Source organism: Ictidomys tridecemlineatus, chromosome 2 (genome assembly GCF_052094955.1).
Source record: "Ictidomys tridecemlineatus isolate mIctTri1 chromosome 2, mIctTri1.hap1, whole genome shotgun sequence".
Lineage (NCBI taxonomy): Eukaryota > Metazoa > Chordata > Mammalia > Rodentia > Sciuridae > Ictidomys > Ictidomys tridecemlineatus.
This window is the reverse complement of record NC_135478.1, coordinates 166,141,950-166,168,675: the sequence shown is the minus strand read 5'-3', so window position 1 is coordinate 166,168,675 and position 26,726 is coordinate 166,141,950.

The following is a 26,726-nucleotide window of genomic DNA, read 5'->3' as shown; positions in this document are numbered from 1 at the left end:
ATCATACTGAGTACTGAGATTCCCAATGTCAGCATTAATGGAACATAAAATGTTGAAAAATGCATTTAGAGATCTGACAGATTTAATATATTGCTAAGGAAAGACACTGTGTGAAAACTATACTCTCAATCATAATTACATAAAAGAAAAAATTTGTCTCTCATCCTATAATTCTATTATTCAGTTATTCATATTGTTATTTTTTGAGAGAACGAATAATTGAATGACATAAAGAAGATCCAGTGTTTTATTGTTTTCACATTCTTTTCCTTATTGTGTGTTCATTATAAATATTAATCATGTTAAGCCTTCAAAAAGAAATTGAAGGTCTATGGAATCTTGGTTTTCTCTGGCCACCACTGTATTGTTTAATTTAAACTTTATTTGTATAACAATATTATAACACAAAAAAATGTACAAGTATCATGTTATATAATATGTATTATATAACTGTGCAAGTGTACTTGAATAAAGAATAGTAAGCAAATGTTTGTGTTTAGCTCTCTTTCCTCTAAATTAGAATATTATTGATTCCAGTGAGTATTCCTATACTTTACCTCTCTATTAGGTTCTCCTTTCTTTTAGCACTAAAGCTTTTACTATTCTAAGTTGTTTTTTTTTAAAGAATTTTACCATATGACCATATGTATGTAGCATGATATGGTATTTGAGCTTCCATAAAGATGTATCTTGATGTAGAGTAGAATACAAGGCAGTAGTTTTGCCTTATATTGCCAAGTACCCAATAAAGAATTCTCCCTTAAGTAGTCTTCTTTCTTTTTTTTGGGGGGGGGGGAGTCTTTTTTTTTTTTTTTGGAAAGGGGATCGAACCCAGGGCTTTGCAAATTCAAGGCAGACACTTTGCCACTAAGCTACATCCCAGCCCAAGTAATATTATTTCTTTTTTTTTTTTTTTTTTTTTTTTTTTTATTTTAGTTTTTTTTTTTTTTTATTGATTGTTCAAAACATTACAGAGCTCAAGACATATCGTCTTTCATACATTCGACTCAATTGAGATTTGAACTCCCCAAATACATAATACAGACTCACTTCTGTTACATACTCACGTTTTTACATAATGGCATATTAGTGACTGTTGTATTCTGCTACCTTTCCTATCCCCTACTATCCCCCCTCCCCTCCCCTCCCCTCCCATCTTCCCTCTCTACCTCCTCTGCTGTTGTAATATTATTTCTTATTGAATATATTGGGATTAAATCTGATGTTCATTAAGAGTTCAGTAAGTGACACTTTTAATGAATACATGTATGAATTAACAAATAAGCTTTAAAATAAGAATAAAGCTAATTATATGTCCTATCAACCATTATAACTTATAGAATTAGGCAATCTAAATTACAGTGTAAGAATATAATAAAGACCATATAACAAGCCCACCAACAGTATCATTTCCATTCTAAGATCTATAAAAACACATGGATGCCCATTTTCACCACTTGTATTCAACATAGTATTAGAAAGTTTAGCCAGAATTATCAGGCAAGATAAAGAAATCAAGATATCCAAATTGGAAAAGAACTCAAATAGTCATTCTTTTTAGGTAACCTGATCTTATATAGAGGAAACTATAAACACTACACCCCACAAAAACTTTAATAATTAGTATATTCAGCAAAGCTTAAAGATCAAAATCAACGTGAAAAAATGAATAGCATTGCTATATGCCAACAACCAACTGTTTGAAATAAAAATCATTAAAAGCAATTCCATTTAAAATAGCAAAAATAAAGAAACAAAATATCTTATGAATAAATTTTAAAAAGAAGTAAAAAAATCTTTGCAACAACAGTTAAAAAGCATTATGGAATTAAATGATGCACACATGCACAAAAATGAAAAGACATTTTATGTTCATGGATGAAAAGAATCAATATAGAAAAAAATGTATGTACTGCCTAAAGTGATTCATTTATTGGTTCAATGAAATCTTTGCCAAAATACCAATGATGTTCTTCACAGAAATAGAAAAAAATCCTAAAATTTTTATGGAACCATAAAAACACTTCAAATACCTAAAGCAATTATCATAAAGAACAAAGCAGGAGATGTTATACCATGTGACATCAAAATATGCTGCAAAGCTGTAGTATTCGTCAAATTGTCATGGCTTTGGAGTAAATGCAGACACATTGCTAATTGCAAAGAATAGAGAACCTGGAAGTAAATGCACAAATCCACATCAATTTATATTTTAAAAATTTGTTAAGAACCTTTATTGGAAAAAGGATAAGTCTCTTCAATAAATGGTGGTGGTAAAGCTGGGGTCATCATGCGGAAAAATACAATTAGGTTTCTCATCATTTACAAAAAATCATTTCAGGTCAGGTACAGTGGCATATGCCTGTATTCTCATCAATATGGGAGGCTCAAGCAGGAAGATCACAAGATTGATGTCAACCTCAGAAATGTGGTGAGACCCTCTGCAACTCGTGAGTCACTGTCTCAAAATTTAAAAGGCAGGGATTTGAGCTGGGGAAGTAGTTCAGTGGTAAAGAAACCCTGAGTTTAATCCCCAAACCAAATACAAATAATAATAATAATAATAGCTCAAAATTAATTAAAGACTTAGTGTAAGTTCTAAAATTATGAAACTACTGCAAGAAAACAGGGGAAATGCTCCAGAATTTCACAATAAGAAAGTATATTTTGGATAAGTCTCCAAAATCACAGGAAATAAATGCAAAAAATAGATAAATGGGATCCTATGCAACTAAAAAGTTAGAAAAATCTGGAAAGCAAAGGAAAAATCAGCACAGAGTGTAGACTACCTATAGAATTGGAGAAAATACTTCCATCTATACAATTGACAAGGGATTAATATCCAGAATATATAAGTAATTCCAGAAGTAGAATAGCAAAATACAAATAATCTGATCAAAAATTATCAACAGATTTAAATAGACAGTTCTCAAAAGAAGACACACAAATGGCTGATACATGAAAAAATCTCAACATCATTAAATATCAAAACAACAACTGCATGTATCATCTCACCCCAGTAAGAATCCCTGTTATCAAAACCACCAAAGACAATGAGTACTAGTGACAATGTGGAGAAAAGGCAACCTGTGAATGAACACAATTGGTAGGTATGTAAATTAGTGCATATGGAAAACAGCTTGGAAGTTATTCAAAAACTTAAAAATATAACCACCATATGGTATAGAACTCCTACTCCTGGGTATATATCCAAAGGAAAGGAAATCAGTATGTAAAAGAAACATTTGCACTCCCATGTTTATGGTAGCAGTATTCACATTAGTCAACACATGGGAACAATGAAGTTGTCCATCACCTAAGAAGTAGATAAAGAAAATGTGGTAGATATACAATACAATGGGTTATTTTTCACCAACAGAAAAAAAAGTGATTTCTTTCATGTGATAACTTGAATGGAACTAACAATCATTTCTTATTGGTGTTAGTGCATTTATATTCAATACAATGATATTATCAATATCTTTAAATTTAGACATTAAATTTTTGGTTGTTTGCACCATTATTACCTTTCTGCTGTTCTCACTTTTTTGTTTCCTTTTATTTGTTGTGTGTTTTCTTTGTGTCTTTGCATAGCTCTTTTAATGATTATCTTAGGGATTACAATAAAAATAGAAACAGATATCTTGCTTACTATGTTTCTTTACCTCTTCACTATGTTGAAGTTGTCATATATTTTCCTTACATACATTGAAACTCCATCAGATGAATTTATATAGTTTTTATTTATCCAGCAACTGTGTTTTAAAGAGATTAATCAGAGATAATACTTTATTATATTTACACTGGTACTTATCATTTCTGCAGCTCTTCCTTCAATCCTGATGATCTAAGTTTTTTTTCCAGTACCTTTGTGGCTGGAAACATTTATTAGTGATTCATTTAGTGCAAATCTTATAACTACAACTGAAAGTATGCTTACTTGAATTTCATTCCTAAAGAATATTTTCACTGAATGTAGACTTATATGCTATAAGTTTTTTCTGTTTTTTCATTATACACTTTAAAATTTTTGTTTCACACATTCTTTCTTCAATTACTTCTGAGGTAAACTTTCTATTTGGAGGTCATGGAACTTTTAACAGGTGGGTTGAATGAAAGGAATTTAAGAAATTGGGAGTGTCCTTGAAGGGAATATTGTGACTCTAGACCTTCCTCTTCATTGTTGCTTCCTGGCTGACATGAGTTTACTAGCTTCCTCTGTGGCATGCTCCTCTCATGATGTATTATTGTCTTGTCACAAGCCTAAAAGCAATAAGGAAAAATTACTATGGACTTAAACTTCCAAAACTGTGAGCCAAAGTAAACCTTTCCCCTTCTGAAATGATCATCTCAGATATCTGTTACATAGTAACATAAAGTTGACTAAGGAACAACAAATCATTTATATTAATTTCTATTGATCTATACGCAAGTTCATTTTCTCTGTGTCATTTCTATTCTGCTCTTCAAACCATCCAGTGGCTGTTTTTTTTCACATGTGTCAGTGTATTTTAGTGATAATATTCCTATTTGATTTTTCTTTATATATTTAATTTATTTGCTGATCTTCACTATCTTTCCACTTGTTTCAAGAATGTTCACTATTACCTGTTGGAGTGATCTTCAGTAGTTACCTTGAAGCTTTTGTCAAGTAATTCTAACTCACATATCATATCATCATTGATATGCATTGATTTTTGTATTATGTGCCTACAAATATTTTTCTTGACTTTTATATGCTGAATAATTTAATGCATCTAGAAACTTTTAAATTTGTGTTATGAGACTCTAAAACATGTGGACGTTCAACTTTTTATTTATCAGACATTAAATTTGACTAACTTTGTGCAGAAAATTCCAACCAGCCATCCTTGCACTGTATTTTCAAAATCATTCTTTGGGAAGATGGTGGTCTGGGAACAATGTGGCTTAGTTTAGTAGTTTAGTTCTCAAGGTCTTTTGTTGCTATTTAGGATAGATCTGAGCATACGAATCATGTGATCAGGGAGAGCAAACTGAGTTTAAAAATAACTTTTTAGACTTTCTTTTCAAGTTTCTTCCTCTCTGTGAGATTCTTAGTAATTTCTCATTCCCTGGAAGTCACCTTTTCTATGATTCAGGTAGAATGTTAGGGTTTTACCTTGCACTGTTGCACAATCTCTGTCACTGTGCCTGAATCCAGGACCAATGTAGAGTGAACAGAAAAAGAAAGAGTAACAGAGACTTACCACAATCATCATGCTCATAACTTCTCCCAGGAGTTGAATGGCCATGTGTAGATGGCCATGTGTCTTGCTCTCTTGAAGTTGTAGCTAGGACATCTCCTTCTCTTCTCTTCAGGCTTGAACTGGAGAGCAACTCCAAAGTGCTCTTTACATTTGCCAGTGCACCCTTCCTTTTGAGACTCCTTTGATTCCAGGCCAAAGATTCCCGGAGGAAGAAATATATAGGTGACTTTACCATTGATTCAGTATTACCTTAAATTCTTATAGTCCAGCCTAAACTTCCGGCTATTTATTTTTGGAGTTCATATATATCCCATATATTAAGATTTTTAGCTTCTCTGACTTTAACTGATAGAGTTGAGTGCTTTTCCTCTCTTTAACCCAAAACTGGAACAGAACTGATAATATTTGGGACATAATATTAAATCAAATTCTTGATAATTGGCTAATCTAGTATGTTTCAGATACCGTTGTTAGGAATCACACTAGATATATGTACATAATATAACTTTGAAAACTAATAGGTCATCCCAAGGTCAGGATCAGAAGAATTGCAACCTAATGATTTGTTCCATCATCATATTGGAGAAGAGTGTTGATGTTTTTTTCTGATATCTTCGTAAGTCCATTTTTTTTAAAGATTTTTTAATATTTAATTAATTTATTTTAATTAGGTATATATGACAGCAGAATGCATTTTAATTCATTGTACACAATTGCAGTACTTTTTATTTCTCTGGTTGTACACGATGTAGTGTTGCGCTATACGTGCAGTCATACATGTACCTAGGATAATGATGTCCATCTACCCCCATACTCCTCCCTCCTCCTCCCTCCCCTTTGCCCAATCAAAGTACCTCCATTTTTCCCATGCATGCCCCCCCATTATGAATCAGCATCTGCTTATCAGAGAGAACATTTGGCCTTTGGTTTTTTGAAATTGGCTTAATTCGCTTAGTATGATATTCTCCAACTCCATCCATTTACCTGAAAATGCCATAATTTTATTCTCTTTTAATGCTGAATAATAGTCCATTGTGTATATATACCACAGTTTCTTTATCCATTCATCTATCAAAGGGTATCTAGGATGGTTCCACAGTTTAACTATTGTGAATTGAGCTGCCATAAACATTGGTGTGGCTGCATTACTATGATATGCTGACTTTAAGTCATTGGGTATAGACTGAGGAGTGGGATAGCTGGGTCAGATGGTGGTTCCATTCAAGTTTTCTAAGAAATATCCATACTGCTTTCCAGATTGGTTGCAGCAATTTGCAGTCCCACCAGCAATGTATGAGTGTGCTTTTTTCCCTACATCCTTGCCAAAATTTATTGTTGTCTGTATTTTTGACAACTGCCATTCTGACTGGCATGAGATGAAAATCTTGGAGTAGTTTTGATTTGCATTTATCTAATTACTAGAGATTTTGAACATTTTAATGAAACAACAACAACATTGCACATTTTTCATTGTAGAGAATTTCTAAGAAGAATGAGATGTGTTCTGTCTAGATGTGATTTATACATATAAATAAAATTCAAAACTGAATAAAATTTGAAAAAAAAAAAAACTTTAGACCATACCTTCCAAATGCTCATTTTCTGGGGATTTAAGGTAATATTTTATAGTATAACATATACTATTTTATTTAGGTTCTAAATAGCTTCTTAGAATACTTAATTAAAATGGATCTTCCTTAGTTAATTTTAAGTTATGAACTATGGAAATCAATTAAAATTAACAATCTATAATTTTTGTTCTTTAAAACACAACAAAAAACCTGACCTCTAAATGAGGATGAAAGGTAGAAGTGTTCACATTCAGAATTGATGTTTCCTTCAAGACAATACTGCATCAATAAGTTAATATCAAAGGCAGCCTTAATGCCCTTTTATGCTGTAACACAGAGCATAGTGACACATGAATTCACTCCTAGTCATTTTTAGAAAGGTATCATTTTATATGCACACTGTACACACACACACAAAATAGTTTCTTTAAGCTATCTTAACTGAACCAGCAGTGAGACAGTATTCAGATGTCATTATATCTGAAAAAAAATATTTATGAACACATTTTTATGCCATCTTACCTAAAGAAATGCAACTCAGAAGTTTAATGGTTATAAGTTCAAGGTTGGGAATGATAAATAAAACTTCATTTAACTAATAAAGAGAATCAAACTGAATTAACTTAGTCCAAAAGTTCATATTTTTATATCATTTAATGCCATGTCAACAATGTTAATGACTATAAATCATCCACAGATCTGAAGATATGAAAGAATAAAGCATACACACTTCACCCTATCTATAAAATTGAAATCTAAGTGGAAATAATGTGAGATCAAAAATATCCACTTTGATATTCAACGTATAATCTCTTTTTGACAGACTTCATAAATGGGACAGTTTGGATATTAAATTATTAGTTTAGCTTGCTTTAATTTGGGATTTGGGCCCTTATTTTAGGATATTTTGGCAACCTGCCTGCTGTGTGTGTGTGTGTGTGTGTGTGTGTGTGTGTGTGACATACATCTGAGTATATGATTTTACTTTAAAAGACAGTAAAATTCTTAGATAATGCAAATACAATGCTCCATATAAGATCACTTTATATGGGCTCTAGGATGCATCTCAAGCCAATGGTCAATTAACATTAATATGGAAACTGGCTTCTATCAATGCAGCAACTCAGTCTTTAGCATGTGTAATAATAACTTAGAACAGACCTGGTGACCAAAGTAAAGCCAAATGCCAACCCTGAATTATGATAGTTCTGTAAATGAGACCTCTCACATTACCACAAACCTTTTATGGATTATTGATGGAGTGTTTTTAATTATGACTCAGTTGAAACACATCATTTCATCTCCTTGTGTTATCTTCTCTGAACACCAAGTAGATACTCATATGGTATGTATATATTTATGATCGTTTTAACCCTCTTGTTTTCCCCAGTAGGATAATCTAGGGTTTGGGATTTACTTGCCAATTTTTAGCATGCTTTTGGAATTTTAGCAATATAGTAAGTAGATACAGCATTCTGGATTCTAGCTTCTCTTTGAAAGGTTGGGCTATTATTTTGAAATGTGTTACACATGCATGTGCTTGATACAACAAAATCTCTGGGTCAGAATCTTTAACTGAAAATGTATTTTAGAGACTAATATGGTTACATTTAAATTAAATTGATACAAAACTGGAGAATCAATAGAGAAATTTGCTCAATGACTGACTGCATTGTAAGGTAGGTGCACATATATGGGGTGTGTGTGTGTGTGTGTGTGTCTGTATGCTTAATAAATCATATACTGGGTTAGAGTTGTAGGTTAGTGGTAAAGTGCTCGCCTTGCACATGTGAGGCACTGGGTTCAATCCTCAGCACCATATAAAAATAAAATAAAAGTATTATGTCCATAAAAAATAAAAAATAAATCACATACCTAGAAAATAGTTCAATATTTAGGATTGGTTAATATTGCTAATGCCATTCCCAGAAGTTTTAATCATCTTCCCAATAGGTTTTGAGGTTTTTACTTAGAAAGTGAAAAAAAAAATATTTTAGTAATAAAAGGTATCCTTCGAGAATACACACACACACACACACACACACACACACACACACACATACGTTTTATGTTGAGATCAGCATAAGTTCTAATGGCAATTAAGTATATATGATTAATAAATATCAATATAATTATTACTGCTTATTTCAAGGCTGAATCTTGCATTCATTTCTAAATAATATCTCTTACTGTTAACTAGCATTTTCATGTTACTAATCCAGTCTCATTTTTTCCTTTTCCCATTATCAAACTTGCTTTTTTTCATTATCATTTCCCTAAATCCCTGCAATTATTTGCCCCTTTCCTCTCTACTACAATTGGGTTTTTTTCATACACTGTTGAAGTCCTTCAGCATCTGAGCACTGAAAACATTATCTGTGACAGTAGTCTTTGAAATCTATATTTAAAGTATTACTGTACCAACATAAAGACTAATGCATCTATGAAAAAATTGCTGATCTAGTTATAAAAATTATTGATCATCAAGAACATGTTGAAGAAGATTCTATTCTCAGAATAGAATTTCTATCAATATATTCAGCTCAAATAGGGGACAAAACAACTCATTTCTCCAACTTCTGAGTAATTTTCAAAATGTGCATTATATTACATACTTTTATGTTATGATAATTTAATCTCAAATGGAAGACAATGCTATTGTAAAATAATTTTGACTATGAAAGAAAGCTGTGTAGTGGTGTATTAGGTAACAGATCTCTATATACTAAATAACTAGATTTTATATGATTATCAGTTTTGAGAGTAAATAGATATGGCAATTTCCATTGTTGTCTATTAAATATTCCTGAAAATAAGAGCTTAGTATTAGGAATAATTTTACATATAAAGTCATGGAGAATCATTTTTTATGTGTCAATTTTATATGCCAAATCAAAGCAAAAGTACAATAGTTTCTCTAAAGCCCAAGATTTAACTGTAACTCAAAAAGTCATGAGGAGCCAAGATTTTTGTTATACAAGTGAGGCAATATATATAAATAAAAACAATATTTGTCATACTACTACTAATAATATAAACTTAATATGACAAAATTTAATATATTTAGTAATATATTAAATAAAACAATTATATTCCCTTTACTCTTCGGCTTACTATTAAAGAAGAAATTATATAGTGAGCTGCCTTTGCATTGCTTCAGAATTTCCCAATGTGTTATTGAGTCTCCAGCTCCTATTATAGACATCATTTGTAATTGAATCTGAAAATTATGTGTAGCAAGTAATTAGCAAGTAATTTAGGTGATCATAAGTATCATCACCTAAATAATAGTGTCTTATTTATGCATATATAAGACTTTGCTGCAAAATGTTATTATTAAAATGGTGGCATACATTGTCAATGTCTTCAACACATCTCCATAATAATGAGTCCTATTGAATGAAATGTTTTATATGCCAACCACTACAAAATGATTGATAAATTTTATTATTAATACAAAATGATCTACCTGTACAATCAAAAGCAATCATACTATAACTTTATACAAATCTACAACTATCGTTTTTTAAGAATTTTTTTTTAGTTGTAGATGGACACAATACCTTTATTTGGCTTATTTGTTTTTTTATGTGGTGTAGAGAATTGAGCCCAGTGCCACACACATGCTAGGCAAGCACTCACTCTACACTGAACTGCCGGGGTCTTGCTGCAGCAGAATAACGGGGGGGGGGGGGGGGGGTGACGAATAACTTCTGTAGATTGATACAGCAGGAATGGAAGCCGTTTATTGTAGGACAACAGAGCTATTTATACATTTTGCACAGCTTATCTTAATTAGCATAAACTAGATACATCAGTCAACCAATAAGGAATCTCCACACTTAATGGCTTGCTTTTGTTACTTCTCAAACCACTCCCTCTGGCATTTTGCCAGGCACCATCCAGACTTGTTTACGAACTCTAACATTTCTCTGGCAAAATACCACGTGTTATTTTGACTTGTCTATAGACCTTAACACTGAACCACAACCTAGCCCCTACAACTACTTTAACTAAAAGTATTTTCAATGTAACAGATTTATTTTTTCTTAGCTACCAACTAATCTTTTTTATGATTTAGAAGATATCAGTTTTATAAAAGATGTTTTCCTTGTGTTTATGTGCAAATCAAAGATTATTTTGACTTTGAATAAATGACTATGCTTGTATTCTTTGTTGCCCAAATTATACAACAAAGTCCAAACACATAAAACACAGTAACAATAGGTTAAGATATTACTATACTGATCTTCAATTTTTCAGTATTTCTGTGTATGACAGATTTGTTCTCCCATGCCAGATGTGCCTGTAATTATCAATCCTTATCCAAAATCTCTTTTTATATTTTCATGTGGTCCTTTAGCTCTACTAAAGCAATTACTAAAAGTGTATGTGCATACATACTTTTATTCAGAAATTTGAAAAACATATTAATACAGAAGAAAGCCTCTGTATCCATATTTTATAGAGCATTCAATTTGTTTCAGAATGACTTCTCAACTCCTAGATGCCTAACTTATTTTTTAATCAGAGAAGTATGTGCTAATTCAGTTTGGCTCATTTGACTGTTTTGCAATCAATCTGTGTTCTTAGCCACATGGCAGCTATGGAGAGCAACATCTTTCAACCTCTTTAGTAAGAATAGCTATTTTGTGTGTAGTGAAACTGAATTTCTATTTCTCAGTAAACAGAAACAGGACATCACGATACCACAGGTAACTTCTACAGCTTCCCACCACAGCACAGGGACAAAGTGGAGTACAGAGGGACACCCATTTACCATCCTAATTTTTTTTCTGGTTGTATGTACAGTATATTCACACCACTCAGGTCTTGATATGTGTACTTATGGTAATGATATCCATCTAATTCCACCATAATTTTTACCCCCATTCCTTCTCCTTTTCCCTCCCACCCATTTGCCCTATCTAGAGTTCCTCTAATCCTCCATGATCCACCTCCCAATCTCAGTATGAATTTAGCCTCCTTATATCAGAGAAAATATTGGCCATTTGGTTTTTGGGGATTGGTTAATTGCATTTAGCATTATCTTCTCCAACTCCACCTATTTACCTGCAAATGCCATGATTTTATTCTATTTTATTGCCAAGTAACATTCCATTGTGTATATTTACAACATTTTCTTTATCCATTCATCTAGTGAAGGGCATCTAGGTTGGATCCACAGTTTAGCTATTGTGAAATGTGCTGCCATAAACATTGATGTGGCTGTGTCCCTGTGGTATGCTGTTCTTAAGTCCTTTGGGTATAGACCAAGGAGTGGGATGGCTGGGCCAAATGGTGGTTCCATCCATAGCTTTCCAAGGAATCTCCATACTGCTTTCCATATTGCACCAATTTGCAGTCCCACCAGCAATGTATGATAGTGCCTTTTCCCCCACATCCTCACCAACACATATTGTCATATGTGTTCTTAATAGCTGCCATTCTGATTGGAGTGAGATAAAATCTTAGAGTAGTTTTGATTTGCTTTTCTCTAATTGCTGGAGATGTTGAACATTTGGAAAACTACCCCATTTGCAATAGCCTCAAAAAAAAAAAGTACTTGGGAATCAATCTAACAAAAGAAGTAAAAGACCTCACAGTGAAAACTACAGAACACTAAAGAAAGAAATTAAAGAAGACCTTAGGAGATGGAAAGGTCTACCTTGTTCATGGATAGGCAGAATCAATATAATCAAAATGACCATACTACCAAAAGCACTATACAGATTTAATGCAATTCCAATCAAAATCCCAATGACATTTCTCATAGAAATAGAAAAAGCAATCATGAAATTCATCTGGAACAATAAGAGACCCAGAATAGCTAAAGCAATTCTTAGCAAGAAAAGTAAAGCACATGGCATTGACATCAGCATAAAATACCTCAAACTATACTACAGAGCATGGTATTGGCACCAAAATAGACTGGTAGACCAATGAATAGAAGACACAGAGACTAACACACATAATTACAGTTATCTTATATTAGACAAAGGCACAGAAAACATACATTGGAGAAAAGACAGCCTCTTCAACAAATGGTGCTGGGAGAACTGGAAAACCATATGCAATAAAATAAAATTAAGCCCTTATCTCTAACCATGCACAAAATTCAACTCAAAGTGGATCAAAGATCTAGGAATTAAACCAGAGGCACTGTGCCTATTAGAAGAAAAACTAGGCCCAAGTCTCCTTCATGTTGGATTAGGCCCCAATTTCCTTAATTAGACTCCTATAGCACAATAATTAAAATCAAGAATCAATAAATGGGATGGATTCAAACTAAAAAGCTTCTTCTCAGCAAAAGGAACAATCAGTGAAGTGAATAGAGGACCTACATCTTGGAAGCAAATTTTTACCACTCACACATCAGATAGAGCACTAATCTCTAGGGGTATATGAAGAACACAAAATGATAAATTTACACACACACACACACAAAAAAAAAAAATAGCCCAACCTATCAACAAATGGGCCAAAGAACTGAACAGACACCTCTCAGAAGATGATATACAATCAATCAACAAATAGAAGAAAAATGTTCCACATCTCTACTATCCTAACATTTTTAACATTGACTATAAAACAGTTTTCTCTCTGGAGAGAAAATTGAGGGGACAAGTATGAGGGAAGAGAATGAAACTTACTCTCATCACTAGAGCTCCTGATGTGACTGAGGGATTGAGAGCCACTACAGAAATAGGAGTTTGGGGAATCTAATATTGAAAAAAAGAAATTTTAACCTGTGTTCTGAGTGTTATCTCAATCCAAGATATGAACCTTGAAATGGGTACTTTTCTCTGAAATATATCATCTTTATTCTCAAGGCAACATAGCTACACTGGTTAATAAACTCATGGTAAGTCAAATAACTAACTATAGGATATGAGTGTGTGATGCAATTTCTTCTACATTTGTTTCATTGTTTGTGAATCTAGCATAAAAAATAGAACTCAACTATAAGATTATTTGGGAATTTAAATTAGACAAAATATGTAATGCCTTTAGAATAGTGCCCATCTTTGAGATCTTGATTGACTTGAAGTACTTTGGAATCTCCTGATAATATTGACATGTCAGACAGAGGATAACATGTTGACATGTTTAATAGACGATCATAAACTTGAAGATATATATAATTATTTCTTAATTTTTTTTTACAAATTTCAGCAAAATTTTACTACTGATACTATTGCCATGATAGTATCATTACAAGTCATTGGTTCTTAACAATTTGGAGATAAAAATTATTTTTAAAAAGGGTGATCTCTTTCTTCAAGGCAAAAACAAAATATAAAAGTTGTAGACCAAGTATAAGAAATAACTCTCACACATAAATGCATGAGGCGGATGAGCTGTTGTGCTCTGGCTCCAGAATGCCTTCTCAGAGACCACCATCTTTCCCAAAGCTTTGGTATATCTGTAAATTTTTTTTAAAAAAAAGAGGAAGCCTGGGGCAAGGAGGTACTATTCTCTTCTGCTTCGATAATTTAGCCAATAGGTACAGATTGCTTTCACATCTGTAGAAGTTCCTGGATACAAGGAGGGAAAAATCAAACAGCCTATTTCTTAGAAAATAAAGTAAAATAAAATCAGCAGTATCTGAGTAAATTAAGGGAGAATAAACTGCCAATGTTCCTGCTAAAATGCACTTAATGTTAGCATTTTCTAACCTTCAGTCAATTCTCAAGTAACAATCTGCTTTCCTCAAATTAGATACAATAACTGTGAGTCTTTGCCAATAGTTCTAGTTTCTATTCAGTGATTAAACTTCTTGCCCTATACTAATTTGGGCCATGTACACAGCACACACATACGACACTGAACATCAGTTAGTGAAAACTGCAGAAATATTGAAATGCTGTGTCCCATTTCCAGCAAGCCAAAAGGGTTTTCTTGTAAGTGAAATCTTCATACAGGAAGCAGAGCACTTGGCACACAAATTGTCTGATTATAACAGGCTGTATCCAGAGCAAAAATAAAAATAATCCTGAAATTTGATGCTGATTAAGGAAGCCTAGCAGGGTGAGGTTAACAGATATCTTCTTACTCAATGGAATTCTATTTTTCAAACATGTAATACCCAATTTACCTCTTTCCTATATGATTTACTAATCTCACTAAGGGACATTAAGAAAATAGCCATTTGATGGGGACTTTAGGAAAATAACTTATCAAATACATAGTGCTGGTTATTCTCCAGCATGCCAAAGATTATTTTTATCATAAACAATAAGACATGAATATATGAATAGAGCTCAACTTCTTTTCACTTATCTAGCATTCTTTGTCACAACTTGAAAACCGCTGTTTCAAGACTAAATATCAAATTAATCACAAATACATCTCCAACTTAGCTTGGGGTTTGCATTATGCTTATAGACATTTTCCCTTCATTGGTGGTGTTAACTTAATCAAAGGAGGAACATGCAGTGTAGACCTTGTCCTCACATTCTCAAACCAGTATTTCTTGCAAGTTTGCAGCAGATTGATACCACCCTATGCTTGGATTGTGACTATAGTTATTTTAACTTCGGTAATGGTTTTCCCATGTTTTAAAAGAATGATAATCATTTATGTACATGCAATTTATATTTCCAAATGCAAATGGTAGAAGAGTGCAGCAAATCTTTCTGAAGAGTTGATTTGGAGAAAAAAAGCCCCACTCTTTGCTCTACCTGTATCCCTTCCAAGTTTTTGACGGGCTACAAACTACTAGCAGAAGATTATTTCTCTTTTCTTACTGTAATCTAAACTGGCAGAATCACAGGATTTTTTCCCTTTCACTTGTCTTAAAACTAAAAGCCTTTGAATGTTCTGACAGAATAACTAATAAGCTGCCATATACTTTTTGTCTCACTTAAAGGTAGTCTCCTGGTGTTTTACCTATTGTGGGTTCCTAAGAGTTTCCTGAGCAGCCTAGTTCTGAAACTCACTGAAACACGGCTTATAAGAAAATAGATTACACATTAAAAAAAAAAAACCCTGAGTGTGTGTGTGCAGGAAAGAAAGCAAATTTTGTTTGTACTCATTTGCACATTGCATTACCATAAGTTTTACCCTTTCCAAATAATATGCAGATGGAAAATTAGGGAACATGCTGCTGTAAATCATTGTTAGTGCTTTGGTGGTGGCAGGAGAAAGCAGTTAAGGGATTCATTTTTCTTCCAAGAAAATCATTCTTTTCAAATCCATCTGAATCACAGCCAAAGGATTACTTCTTATCTGGCTATAATAAATACTCTTTCCACCCATCTTGTATGTAATAAGAAACCACCTCATTGGACTAAAAAGTACCATGTACTCCAGGGTCAGCTACAGTTGCCCAGCTTTGAAATAGGCACCATGGCTTGTGTTTTTATTGGGGATAGGTGAACCACAGACTGGGATGTGGTTCTTGCTTTTAGACTTCCTGCTTGAGCAATTTCTAAATGAGTCTGAGCATTCAGATTCAGTTCTTTATGGCCCTTCTGGTGCTATACTTATTTATTGAACTTGTGAAAAGGATAACAAGAAAGCACTCTGTTCTCCAGGATGTGGGAAAGACCTAGGAAATGACAGAGGTGGTGTTAGGATTTATGACTCCCCTATCTCCCCAGAGGCATTCCTCCTGGGAGCCCAGTAAATCATTTATGTTACAACGATGAGTGTAAAAAGGAGAAATGAAGTAAATTAACTCACCTGAGCCTTCAGCTGAAATTTCTGCGACCTAGGTCTAGGGAATAGGACTATTGAAGAGAGGCCTAGAGTCACAGAGTTCACAATTATATTTTCTCACCATCTGGCCATGATGACAGAGCTGTAAGAATCATGATGAAATCTATGTGCCTGCAAATGTATATGCACGTTTAACATTCATTTATGGCTCTGAATCAGTTCCTTTCATTAATGTGGACATTTTCTAGTATTATGAAGGTGAAAATTATTAGAATTTAGAAATACAGTAAGTTACACATGTCATGTGAAGTTTTCTTGTAACCACATTTTTTAAAATAAAAATAAAAAATATTTTAATAATAATTATCAACCAATATTTGTAAAATATTGCCATTTCAATGTGATAAACATGGAAATTATTAATAAAATATTTTACTTTTTTAAAACTAAAAAAAATAACAATTATTTTTAAAAAAGACTTCCAAGGGAATGAACCACATGAAAATCAATTTAGCTAGGAAAGAAAAACCTAAGAAAGTTAAGCAAGTCTGTATTTTCATTGATACAACAGAGATTAAAGCCAGATGCAAAAATGATATTAATTTTTAAGGAGAGAAGACTATGATTCCTTTTATATCACCAATACATAGTTAAGGTAATTATCCTTCAGTAATTTTATGATGAAATATTGAGCTATAGCATTTCACCCTGATATTTACTTCCTGAAGGACACAGGTACTTGACTGGTCTCATTTATATTGTAGACTCACTTATGGTGTAAAAGGGGTAGAGTAATAAAAATCATAAACACTTTTTTTTAGTACAACAATGGCTTGACCTACACAAGAATAATAATTTGGATTTTAGGTTTTCTTTTTGGGAAACAAAAAGAATCAGGACATCCATCAATCAATTAATTTATCCTTCAGACAAATTAAATCAATGGACAGATTTTTAAGGCAGGGAACATCTTAATGAGTTTAATTGTCATGTTAAGCATATTCTCAGCAAAAATTGCTTCTAATTATTAATTATTTTTTTGAAACTGGCATTAAGCATAACTTTCCTGCATTTTCCAGCTTTGCTAAAAGACATTTGGAGTTTGGCTGAGGAAGTATATAGAAGTAGCTGCTCAGATTTCCCCCTTATTGGAGAGACTTAAGCTTGCTTCCTTGCTTGCTTCTAGTAATTTATCTGTAGCATAGATTGATAAAATCACAGGTGAAGAAATAAAATACCATCAGCACCTAGAAGTATCTTTTATTACTCCTAACAGTCACCAATATCACCTCTTCCCATATAGTATGTACACTTCCAGGACTATAGATTAGTTTTGTCATTTTTATATAAATGGAACTATTAAGATATGCAATTATTTTTTTCTGACTTTTGTTTTGATATTTTGTGGGTAGAATTCATTCATGTTATAGTTTAGAGTAATATGTTTAATTTTATAATTTGATACTGTTTTATTGTATGCATATATCAAAGTTCTTATATCAAACTCCATTGTTAATGGAGATTGTGTTTTTTCCCACAAGTTCAGTACAAGCAATGCTGCCATGAATTTTCTGTTAAACAAATTCTGATAAATAGTTATATATTAAAAATGGAAATTAAGGTCATAGTGATTATGTGTATGAAGGTTTTGTAGATATTGACAAGCAAGTTTTCAACAATGATATAATGTTAACATTCCTTCGAACAATGTGGGAGAGTTTCATTTTTCCACATCTTTAGTCATGCATGGTATCTTCACTTACCATTCTGAATTGTGTACAGGTTAGCTATGGTTTCATTGAGATTTAAATAATAACTAATAATGATCATTTTTTTCTGAAATTCATTGATTATTTGGGCTCTTTCTTTTGAAGTGATAATAAAAAGCATTTTTCCCTCTTTTAGACAGCCTTTTTATTTTATTTTATGTTTTTAAGAATTGTAGGACTAGACTCTTCTTTTGCAAGTATGTTTTCTTTTTTATTTCTTTTTTTTATTGGTTGCTCAAAACATTACATAGTTCTTGATATATCATATTTCACACTTTGATTCAATTGGGTTATGAACTCGCATTTTTACCCCGTATACAGACTGCAGAATCACATCAGTTACACTTCCATTGATTTACATATTGACATACTCATGTCTGTTGTATTCTGCTGCCTTTCCTATCCTCTACTATCCCCCCTCCCCTCCCCTCCCCTCCCCTTTTCTCTCTCTACCCCATCTACTGTAATTCATTTCTCCCCCTTGTATTATTTTTCCCTTTCCCCTCACTTCCTCTTGTATGTAATTTTGTATAATCCTGAGGGTCTCCTTCCATTTCTATGCAATTTCCATTCTCTCTCCCTTTCCCTCCCACCTCTCATCCCTGTTTAATGTTAGTCTTCTTCTCATGCTCTTCATCCCTACTCTGTTCTTAGTTACTCTCCTTATATCAAAGAAGACATTTGGCATTTGTTTTTTAGGGATTGGCTAGCTTCACTTAGCATAATCTGCTCTAATGCCATCCATTTCCCTCCAAATTCTATGATTTTGTCATTTTTTAATGCAGAGTAATACTCCATTGTGTATAAATGCCACATTTTTTTTATCCATTTGTCTATTGAAGGCCATCTAGGTTGCTTCCACAGTCTTGTTATTGTGAATTGTGCTGCTATGAACATTGATGTAGCAGTGTCCCTGTAGCATGCTCTTTTTAGGTCTTTAGGGAATAGACCCAGAAGGGGAATAGCTGGGTCAAATGGTGGTTCCATTCCCAGCTTTCTACTTCTTCACCTCTCTTATTATGTCTTTAGTTAAATCAAAGTCTTTAATTTTCAATAAAAGTTTTATTTATTTTTATTTTTGGTTAATTTTATATTCTATTTTTAAAAACATTATTATCTCTGAAGTCATACAATTACTTTCCTATGTTGTCATCAATTAACTTCATGTTTTTCTAATAAATGATTTTCCAAAAGAAGACAGGACTAGGTATAAATATAAGGATTACTGGTAAAATTTGATACAGTGAACTAACAAGCAATCCAATGTCCTGTATAACTTTAAAAATTTACTTGATGTTCCAACAAGTTTAATAATTAAATAATGGTGACATAATTTGAAGGAAGAAAAGAGTTTTTTAAAAGTGTCGTTGATTAAAGTTGGCATATTTAAATCAGTGGGGATAAAATGAATTATTTAATGAAGTGTACTTATATAATGAAAGAACCTTAGGACTTGCATCTTCTATTTTATTTCTTTTACTGAGAAACAAAATCCTAGAAAATCAAAGCTGCTCAATTTCTCTAGTTGCTAAAGTTAAGATAATTTGCCTATAAGTTGAAATAAATACAATAAAGTAAAAGGAAGAATTAAAAAGCCTTTGTGATTTATATTTAAAGGTATTTTTCCATTGTGTTTCTAATGTACTGAACTCAGTAATAATTAGGCTATTGTTTCAAGAGACAAAGATAAGACTGTTTCATCAAGAATACAGATTATCAAGCTCTCGGCTCTGCCTTTTAGTGAAAGATCTGGAACCATCTTCAAAATAATTTCCACTTGTTAAGTAGGTATTTTCTGTGTCCCACAGACAAAGTTTCTCAGGGTCTATGACATCCAAAATTTCTACTGATCAGCAAGACATCCCCTGATCATAAATCCTTGATTGCTTCAGGTCACTTCCAGTCTCTTTATCATCCCAGTATTGCCCACTAGCTCACCAGAAACCTCTGCTTCCACCACATTTGATGGTATTGCTGACACAGGTTCTCTTGCAATGAGAGAACCATAGCTGGTGCCTTCTGAAAAAGAAAAAATCCCTTTCAAAATATCTTCTGAATGAAATGATAGTTCATTTAATTTTTTATTTGTTTTTTTTTCTTTTTCTTCCCTAACATATTTTCTCTAAAGTAGTAAGCCATAAGTTGCCAGTGATCAATTGGACAAATATGCTTAGTCTTCATGCTTTAGCAAAGTGAGTCTTCCTTCTAGATATTTTATTGTCAATAATGTTTCTCTGTTCCCTTGAAGTATGTTATCTGCTAGTAGGCTTTGTAGACCTTCTATAGATAAGCCCTTGGAAGACGTCTATAAACATGTCTAGACATAGTGCAACTTAGTGACAAGTAGCTTATCCATAAAAGAGCGAGTTACACATTCCCCTTGTCCCTACAATGTATGTATCTGTGTACATACATTCAAATGTAGTATTCTTCTACATATAATATCTTTCTGCCTTTCTCAAAATGAAATAGAAAAAGAAAAGTTTGTGGCGATATAAAATGTATCCCCAAATTCCTATCAGGTTTTATAATGTCAAACATTCTGTTTTCTCATAACAGCTGCTCTGTCTACCACTCACAATGTTCTTTGGAAGTTCATTTGAAATCACAAACATGTCACTGATCACAATGAAGGGAAACAAAGTTTAGGAAACTCAGAGAACTAAAATTGTGTCTCCATAATTCATACTGACAGTATGATCCAAGACATGCCAAATGTCTGTCACTTAGCGTGACTTTACACCTCTTTTTAAAACATATTACATCATGATAAAAGGGTGAAGCCTCAGTATTAGGTCTTTAACCAAGAGAGTAAGGATCAAGAAGAATTGATGCCAATTTTTCAATGCATTGGTTGACATTAATTCATTCGTGCATGCTATAAGATAGCTATTGAGCCCAATATGTTAAGGCATTATGTTAGACACTTGCTAATTAGGTTCTCTAAACTCTAGTTCCCCCTTCAGTATATGAGAGAATGGGACTTGTCTAGTCCAAAAGTGTGCTATCTACTGAGTTCTAAATTCTCTGATAAGTAATAGGCAATTGGGAAAAGTACACTTAAAACACAGCCAACTACATAGGAAACACTTAAATTTAGAAGGCACTAAAAATAAGCATATGATATTAATGGCATTGGGAAGATAATATTTTTTACTGAGAACTATATTTTAGAAATTTACAGAATTTCTTATGAAATATGGAAACTTACGCATCCCACACATCTCCAGTTCCTAGAATTTTTTCATAATGTGATGAGACAATAAAAAATTCTGTCTAAATAGCCTAGGGAAATATAAAAAGATTCTTTGTTTTCCATAGATATTCATTCTATAAACCACTTACCACACCACTAGGATGAAGTGCACAGACTATTCCATTTGGCAGTTATTTTGTTATATCTTCTTTGATTTTTTTAAACAGTTTGTCAAGATCGGGTGTAAATTATTGCAAACACTGTGTGGATTTATTCCTTCAGGGTTGTATAATTTTGGTTAAATTCTATTAGCTATGCCTCCCCCTCAGTAGTGGTTATCTCTGAAGACACACAATTGTGCTTTGGCTCCTCGAGAAATATGTCCTTCAAAACTATCATGCAAATGACTAAGAAATCCTATTTTGAGATACCGCAGGGTTATTATGCACCACATGGGTTATTTCAAAGGATGGCTGATATCATTCTTGCAATAGATAGTCCACAGAGGAAATGTGCAAGTTTTATATTAGTGCTTTCTGTCAGTGTTTCACCCCAGGACTTAACCAGATCCATGTGTTTAGCAAGATTTGTAAGAAGAAACAGACTCACACTATTTCATGCCTATAGGGGAAAGAGTCTTGTCTAAAATTAGTTTACTATGACAAATGCATCCACTAGCTACAAATTAAAAGAATCAGTGTGAAAAGAGTGATTGAATGGAAAATTCTAACTCTGTATGCCAAAACCTAAATAGTACTGTTTAATTATTATTTAAAAACCTTGCATTTTCATATGGATTTATTATCTTAAAAATATTTGGTCAATGCTATCTTTTTCAATACTTTAAAGCCAATTTTGTAGGTAATAATGGCATGGGTGACAATGATATAAACAATGAAATAAGAGCAATCAATATGTTTTCTATTCTGTGTCCTTTATAAATAACAATTTAATCCTCTCTGGTACTCTGTGAGCTATGCACTATTTATATCTGTCAACATTTTGCAGCTAAACAAAATGAAGTAAAGAGAAATTAACAAAAATAGAAAGTTGTGGATCCATGTATTCTGATAATGTCGCAGTCCAACTAGGCTAGTCATTTAGTTCTCTCAACAACTTGTGTGTGTGTTTGTGTGTGTGTGTTCTTTGGATAAGTTGTTTTAAGAAGAAAAAGAAAAAGTTATGTAAGAATCCTTGAGCTATTGAGTGAGAATAAATGTATAATATTTTAATCTACTGTATTTTCATTCCTACCAATCACTTTAGTGACACTGTTAAAATGCCTATGTGTGCTTCCTGATGCAGACTGAAGGCTGTTGGCTTAGAGTGCAGTGTTGTTGGGCAGCAGATGAGTTGTCAGGACCCAAATTTCTCCTTATATCCACCTCTGGTCATGAGACTGGTTTCCAGAAATAAAATGTGAACCATAGTGATTTTTGAAGAAACCGTCTACAACATCTCTTTGTCCTTTCTGTCTTCGAAAATGATGGCCAGGACAGTCTTAGAAACCTTTTGTTGAGGATGAAACAGCTGTCCGCCAATCTATAATAGAATTTGGAATTATGATGGGTAGTCTATCATATTTTAGGATTATGAATTTTTCAGAGATCTTTTTAACAGTTTCCTTAACCTAATGTATCAAAAGCTTATTCAGTGAGTTACAATTTTAAAAGTCAAGAAGTAAACTCATAGTCCCAAATTGCAAAAATTATGCAGTTTTTGTATGTATGCATGTGTTTCCATGCAGGGGTCTGATTTTTTTGTTTGTACCCTTCTTTCTGGATTTTTGAGTCTTCCTTCATCTTTATTTATTCATTTTTTTAATTTTGATAATAGGGATTGAACCCAGGGATACTTAACCACTAAACCACAACTCCAGCCTTTTCTTAAATTTCTAATCTTCAGACAGGGTCTCACTAAGTTGCTTAGGTCCTCATTAAGGTGATGAAACTGGCTTTGAACCCATGATCCTCCTGCCTCAGCCTCCCAAGCCACTGGGATCACAGGCATGTGCCACTGTGCCCAGTTTTTCCCTCACTTCCTCCACCATCTCAATCATACATTAAAGAGTCACTGTAGGAAAAAAAAAAGAATATGTCAATATACCAAAAATTACATCTACAATAAGAAAATGAGAATGTATAATTCCAAATGAGTAGGTAAAAATGAAAAAAAAAAGCAATCAATCATATACTCACACTTTTCTGGTGGAAATGCAAATTAGTGCAACCAATTTGGAAAGCAGTATGGAGATTCCTTGGAAAGCTGGGAATGGAACCACCATTTGACCCAGTTATTCCTCTTCTTGGACTATACCCAAAGGCCCTAAAAACAGCGTACTACAGGGACACAGCCACATCAATGTTTATAGCAGCACAATTCATACTAGCTAAACTGTGGAGCCAATCTAGAAGTATTCAGTGGATGAATGGATTAAAAAAATGTGGCATTTATACACAATGGAATATTACTCAGCACTAAAAAAAGAATAAGATCATGGCATTTTCTGGGAAAAGATGGCAATAGAGAAGATTATGCTAAGTGAAGTTAGCCAATCCCCAAAAAACAAGTGCCAAATGTTTTCTCTGATATAAGGAGGGTTATTCAAAGTGGGTTAGGGAGGGAGAGCATGGGTGGAAATTTAACTCTAGATAGGGAATAGGGGTGGGAGAAGAGGAATAGAGAGATAGTGGAAGGAGATGGTCATCATTATACAAAATACTTGTATGAAGATATGAATTTGGTGTCAACATACCTTATATACAGAGATATGATAAATTGTGGCAAAAGATGTATTAAGAATTATAATGCAAAAAAACCCCAGAGAGCTCATGTATAATGCCATAATTGGGCATGAATATACTCTATATACATTTACAAAAAATTGTACTGTGAATGGATAATTATGAATGCAATGCACTTCACTATTATCATGTATGTAAGAAATAAATAAAATAAATAAATTAAAAAAACAATCAATCAAATAGGTGTCAGAAAGTAAGTAAAAAGTAAACATAGAAAAAGTCTAAGAATTAGGTATCAGAAATATAACCTGAATATTTCAGTCATCTCAGAAGATTTAAATCCCTAAAGAGGACTTTTACATGTAGCAATGTGACAAATTGTAAAACTAGAGAAATTTTACAAATAAAGAATATATTAAAAATTTGATGAAACATCAATTATGTAGAATTCTTAAAAAATGGTAATGACAATAGTTAAATCTCTCAATCTCAATATAAAAATAAAACAAAGTTATTTAGCACAAACTAAACTCATTGGCAATACTTATAAGAAAACTAGATGATAAGTTATCCCCATGAACCCTCAAGTATTAGGAAGCTGAATAAATCATGAGAAAGCACAAGACCTGAAAGACATATCATACCCATGGAGCAAAAAACAAAGGGAAGCTACAAGGTATCTGACAGAACTGAAAACAGCAGAAATCACTTGGGTCAACTTGGCAACAGTAGCTGAAATGGAGAAGGGTTTGCCTAGTGAAACTGTGTATAGGAAGGAGAGCTGGACAGCAGGCACTCAGGGGCTGGATAAGCCCAGTCCTGAAGATGTCACTGACTGATTCACTTCCTACCAAAACACACTGTGGAGAAACTGGTGAGGGCAGAGTCAGAATTAAGCCAAATAAGATGAAAGAGAGATAGAAGAAAAGAAAGGTCTGAATAGAAGTAGTTTAGTAAGACACTAAAAAAAAATCTCAGAAAGCAAGCTATTCTTTGAATTCTTAAGATAAAATAAAATAAAAATAAAAACAGAAAATGAAACATCTTAGAGTTAGAAAAGTCTCTGGTCCATGCCTCCTTTTAAGATCCAGAATGAAAATTTTTGCATAAAAATAAATAACACATAGCTGGGCACTATGTCACATGACTATAGGTAATCACAGTGGCTCAGGAGACTGAGACAGGAGGATCACAAGTTCCAAGCCAACCTCAGCAACGTAACAAGGTACCAAGCAATTCAGAGAGACCCTGTCTCTAAATAAAATATAAAAAGGGCTGGGGATATGACCCCGTGGTTAAGTGCCCCTGGGTTCAATCCCTGGTACCAAAATAAATAAACACATAAAAATAATTGTCAAAGTCAAATCTCATAGGCATGTATCATATGGGGAAAAAAGATAATTAGATGCATAAAAACATCCATACCAAAATAAAAATTTTAGGAAGATTTATAAGCCATTTTAATAAGTGACATAACAGTGCAACCTAAGTGATGATGAGAAAAAAGCAAAAATGAGAGGATAAAACTCAAAACAATTAAAGTTAAAAGAAAAAAATGTAAATGACAAACAGAAGAAACACAGATAAGTAGAATTAAAAAATGCCTTTTTCATTTAGGAAGCTGAAAGAGAAATTTTTAAAATTAACACAAATAAGAATATAAAAAAGAATTCAATTAAAAAAAAAGGATAGTTGTTGAAGACAGGCAAAGAAGAAACAACATATACTATAAATACTGGAACTTCCTGAAGAAAAAAACCAAAGCAAACAAATGAAACAAATGAAAAAAAAAAAAAAAAAGTAAATTCATAGTGAAAAAAGACACTGGGTACCTAGAAGCTTGAACTAGACTGATCAAGCCCAACATAGAATCTATTAAAATAATTGAACTTAAAAGAAAAAAAGAATAAATAAAAGCACATCTGAGAATAAAGACAAAAATATCAAGTAACTTATGTGATAGAAACTTAAATTATTATTAGATTTTCAGAAAAGTGCTTTGTATCAAAAAAGTAACATATTTAATATGCTGAACTTAAGAAAATAAATGTGAGCCAACATATTATCCAACAAAACTGACTTTCTAAAATAAAGATTTGAGCAAATTGCTATCAAAAAGGAAGGGAACAATATCATGGAATTCAGAAAAAAATTCATGGAATTTTGTTCTCATGAGTCTTCTGGAGAAATTCTAGAGAACAATGTTCAAATAACACAATGGCTATAAATGTTTTGATGTGAGGAGGGTGGCAAGCATCAGATATTTAGTTACTTACAGAATTTTTTAATATTTTTTATTGTGTGGTTCAAAACATTACATCTTTCTTGATATATCATATTTCACAGTTTGATTCAAAAGGGTTATGAACTCCCATTTTTACCCCGTATACAGATTGCTGAATCACATCAGTTACACTTCCATTGATTTACATATTGCCATTCTAGTGTCTGATGAATTCTGCTCTCTATCCTATCCTCTACTATCCCCCTCCCCTTCCCTCCCCTCCCCTCTTCTCTCTCAACCCCCTCTACTGTAAAACATTTCTTCCACTTGT